The sequence below is a fragment of the Etheostoma spectabile genome, chromosome 19 (genome assembly GCF_008692095.1).
Source record: "Etheostoma spectabile isolate EspeVRDwgs_2016 chromosome 19, UIUC_Espe_1.0, whole genome shotgun sequence".
Taxonomy (NCBI): Eukaryota; Metazoa; Chordata; class Actinopteri; order Perciformes; family Percidae; genus Etheostoma; species Etheostoma spectabile.
In genome coordinates, this window is record NC_045751.1 from 11,499,649 (window position 1) to 11,504,712 (window position 5,064).

At 41.6% G+C, this 5,064-nt stretch overlaps 1 long non-coding RNA gene across 1 annotated transcript; it reads right to left on the reverse strand.

Moving 5' to 3' along the window:
- Window positions 1–765: 765 nt before the first annotated feature.
- On the reverse strand, window positions 766–3,852 carry LOC116707364 (uncharacterized). Its single transcript, XR_004336488.1, has 3 exons — window positions 3,769–3,852; window positions 3,661–3,673; window positions 766–777 (listed from the first exon to the last, which is right to left on the reverse strand). It is a non-coding gene; the product is annotated as an uncharacterized LOC116707364 (long non-coding RNA).
- Window positions 3,853–5,064: the final 1,212 nt, after the last annotated feature.

A 5,064-nucleotide genomic window follows, 5' to 3' on the forward strand; every position in this document is an offset into this window, starting at 1 on the left:
CTTCAAGGATGGAGAAGATTCCCATGGGCTTGTAAAAGATGTAAAGATGTATGTCATTAAGTGATACATTAAGTCAAATTATGAACAATTAGATATAATTACCAAACCAAGTGATTACCTTTTCAATGAGCTCAATGCAAGCAGCCAAGTCCATGCCAAAGTCAATGAAATCCCAGACAATACCCTCCTTCTTGTACTTCCCTCTTGCTCCAGGCAAACATAGTGTGGTTGAGAACTGTTGCAGTTTCTCATTGGTGAATTGATTGCACAGCTGTTCCAAGTGTTGAACTGTGATGGGATAAATGATAGTATATTCTCTCACGGCAATGAAGGATCTGTCTCATGAAAACTAAGCCTCTGAATTGTTTGAAATGAAACTTACGTCAAAGATTTCAAAGCCAGCAATATCCAGGACACCATGTAGAACTGTCCTTGCTTGTTTTAGTTTCCAAACTCTGGTTGATACGGATGACCATCCACAAGAACATCCTCTCATAGATAGACTGGCCGCAGGCACTGCGTTCATCACCTGAATCAAAACAAGGATGTGATTTGTTTAAAATCAACCGTCACCATCCTGTAAACGATGGAATACTGGTATTTCAAATTTTTGTAATGAAATGAATGACACAAAAAATCCAAAATAGGTCAAATATAAGAACACATTACTACATGTAATTAAACAAAGTCATACCAGTTTATCTCAATTACCTGAGGTACAGTCTGTCCCTTGGTGACATACTCATTTCCGACCGTTCCCTCTGGGTAGCACAGAGCCTTGAGCATGTCAGCGGAGTTCAGACCCCCAAGTAGCAACCTTGTCACCTCTGAAAATTTCAGAGATTTCCATCATGATGTGAACAGTAAACCAACGTGTTATCAACGCTGCTTGGGTCTCCATTGACTTACATTACCTTGCGATTGCATTGAATTGACGCCGTACGGTGATGAAGAGCAAAAATCCATTTGGGGGTTGGGGTGAAGGATGGGTAAAACTCAGGCACTTCACCCAGAGAGCTGGGATCATGTTCCGCTTTTGACGTTTCCTTAACCCTTCCACAATTCTATCTGCTTACTACACGCGGATAGCTCCAATGCGTACAGATACACGCCGTTTGAATTAAAAAGTGGGCGTGATGTTTATGTAGTCATGATCTCACATTGGTGATTAAGGAAGAATTACTCTTTTCTCGCAAGCTATTGCTGGCATTAATACTCACCTCTGTGCCATCAGGCTCAGCCGCCTCCTCAACTTCTCTTCTGCTTGAACTTCAAGTTTCCTGGTGGATGACAGCACCAGTCTTCTGTAAGCTCTCTTCTCTTCACCAGTGAACCCAGGAATCAATGGCATTCTGAGTTCAAACAGGTCCACACAACATAATCACTTCAGAAAATGCACTTAAAAGACAGTTTTGTTGTTGATATATTTAATATTTGAAAGTAAAATCCCTTACTCGGTGGCTTCCAGCTCACTTTGTCGTCATGCTGGCCAACGTGATCTGACCCATGCATGTACACATGGGGAAGTCGTAGGGGTTTGGTTGTGATGAGTGCCATTTCTTGGAGATCCAAAAGAGTGAACACATCACGAACCGTGTTTTCATATAAAACATGTTAAACAATGACATCTCTCAATCTTCTTACCAAGTATACAGGGATGGCCGGTCATCATCGGGAAGAAGATGTGGTAGCCTCTTTCTCAGAAAGCTGTATGTCACTCTTGACTTCTCCACAGTATCTACAGATCTTGTTCATAATACAGTCCTGACCCCATTCTCAATTCCGTCATTTGCATGTACTAAGAATTATTATTACTTACTCCCTAATCAGCACTGCCAGTTTGCCTTGTGCCGAAATGGATTCTGATGAATTTACCCTGTTTGGGACAAAGGATTTTTAATTTCCCTCACATTGGCAATCTGTACAAGACCTCTTTCATGTGTAGATATTATCCATACTTAACAAAACGAGAAGTTGTCATTCCTGATAGTTTTGGCGTTACATAGGCCTCCAGCAGGGAGTTGCTGCAATAATCCTGATCCTCTTGACCCCTATAATCCAGGTCCCAGAAAATGTTTTGTTTTTTGAAAAATATTCTATAGAGAAGAGCCCTGAATTATATCATACAGTGACATACCTTTGAGTCGTCTCTTTTCGGTCCACCAACTGAGATTGTTGCAAAGTACTGGATGACACGCTTGGTGTTCACAGCCTTTCCAGCACCAGATCTCCACTAGTATAAGACTTTTTAAATTTTATCAAGATATATGACTGTCAAACAAAGTCACAAATGTTATGGCGTTTTTTCCACTGCGGTAACAGCTCGACTCTCGCTCGTCCTACTCGACTCGACGCATTCTGCGTCCGTTTTCCATTGCAAAATGAGTAACGCCTCAGCGTGGCTGGTCCCACTAGCTACGTGTGATATGTAATTTTTCAACGTGACTCACAACAGCACGTCGGCTACTCGCATAGCCAGAAGAAATAGTTTGTTTCAAAAGAAGCTGAAGGAAGCAACAAAAATCACAGCTGAAAAAAAACAGGAGTCGGGGAATTCCGACGGAGTTCAGATGTCGATATGATGTGTTCGCTACACAAAAGGTAAATTAAGTTTCCTGATAACGTTAGCTTAAATTTTGGCACGTGTTAGGAGCCCCGTCACTATACTATACGCTATATAAAGTACAAGACCTTTAGCAATCATGATTACACACCAAAATAGTATCCTGTGTACCTTTTGTACCGTGTTTCAGAGCATTCACGCTTTGCGAATATCGCCGCCGCCGCCGTCCGGTTTGCGTTCGATTCAACTGGTTAAATCTCTGGTTTTTGACCGCTGTGCTTTGTATATCTTTTAAGAGGCAGGAGAGGCTTGACAACAACTGGGATGCATCTGGGCCGCAGAGCCGGTAGTGACCTGTCACACGGGTGCAGAGGAAGAAGACGGGGTGTAACGGAGGGTTTGATTCGCTACTGAATAGCTAAATAAAACATTTCTTGATAGTGTTTCTTGTTTTTTTAAAGTAACGGTGTGCAATATTGGAATTAACATGAAAAAGCGCTTAATGCCCTTAATATTGAACAGTTTAAAAGTGGGAATAGTGCAGAGTAGATAATCTGTCGTGTCTGCTAGACTTTTTTTTTTAATGTTGCGTTTGTTCTGGTCACACACGTCCGCATCTTTTTGCTAAAACGCAGTGATCCGACCAACAGTATTCTGCAGTTTCCACGTCACCTTTTGGTATCGCCTCAGCTCGCTTGGAACCTCACTGAGGTATTACTAAAAAAAGTACCTGGTTGTCAGGTCCCAGGGACTTTTTTCATAATGGAAAACCAAAAGAGGCGAGTAGAGTCAGGCAGAGTCGAGAAGATACCACGCAGTGGAAAACCCCCTTATTGTACTAAACTTACGTGATCAAGATAGACGGTTCTCCCTAGTAGATAAAATCCAAATCATTTACTGTTTTACTGCAACGAAAACCCCTTTATACTGATAATTCTACATTGTTTGGTAATGACTTACCATTAAGCATGAACTGAAAAGCGGTTGTCAGAGACGAGAAGATGTGGGGTGGAGCCCTCCATACGCTTCTTGCCTCTATAGGCACTTCACATTCAGATCTACACTGGGAGCCACTTTAGGGTTCACGTGGCCATAACAACCCGAGTAGGTCTGAAACGGATCAAGATGATTCCACACTTAACTCTATGTTCCCTACAAGTTTAACAATTCACAATAGTTCTTTCTCATTTGGCAGATTGTCTTACGTAGATCATCCATGCTGCATAACGCTCTTTGAGGTTTACAGCACAAGGCTTCATTGAGATGGGTCATCATGGCCATGTCCTCAATTTGTCAACTTGGGAGGGTTCATTGGATAGACTCACTTTCTTTTACTGGTCTTCCCTGCAACAGGACATTAGAACATAGACACAATGAAACTAAACATTTGAATTCCCCGTTGACAGTGACTTCATGATACTAACCTCCTTAGTGTCCAGCACTTCAACAGTGACTTTGCCACCATCTTTCTTGAGGATTTTTGCCTTCAAGTACAGCTCCTTGACATCGGTCACGTAGCAGGACTCTTGGCATCAAATGGGGCACTTTGAGCCTCAATTCTCTCCTTTTCTGGCTTACGAAGGTAAATGGCAGCTTGCCATAATGGCCATCTCCGCGTCCGTACTCCATGTTGGCGGTTTACTCCTGTGGAGTAATTACAAATAAGAGTACTCCTATAATTACATTTCATATTTAGACATTGTAACCATCTTCTAGCCATATGACTGGAAAGCCCACAATTATTGAATTCAATGAAATAATACCATATCAGTGTGCTCATAGTTTACTCCCTGGCAGAATATATGATTCTTGGCCATTTTTCAGGAGAATAGAATGATAACAAAAAAACCTTTCTTTCACTCAGGTTAGTGGTTGGTGAGTGAAGCCATTTATTTTCAACAACTGTGTTTACTCTTTTTAAATCATCAATGCCAAGAAACAAAACTACCCAAAGACCCTGATCAAAAGTTTACATACCCTGTGTGATTTTGGCCTGAAACATGCACACCAAGTTGGACACTAAACGGGTTTGAATGGCTACTAAAGGTACCCATCCTCACCTGATTCTGTTGCTTGTAATCAGTGTGTGATAAAAGGTTCATGAGTTTTGGGCTCCTGAGACCCTTGCATCTTTTATCCGTGCTGCCACTGACATTTCTGCATTCGGTCACTGGGAAGAAAAGAATGTTGCAAGGATCTGCGGGAAAAGGTATTGACTGTAAAAAAAAGAAAGTGATATATATCATATGATATATGCCAATCAGCAGGGTTCAAACTAACTAAGAAGAGGAAATTGGGGATTCTGTTGAAACCCAACCACGGTCATGTAGACCACAAAAACTTAAAAGCCAAAATTGTCAGGAAACTTGTTCGGGCCTCAAACTTCTGAACAAAATCATTTGGCGTGATGAAAACCAAAATTGAAGTTTTTGGCCAAACCATCAACGTTACTCTGAGAGGAGTCAACAGCCTATGATAAAGGTACACCATGACACTGGCTA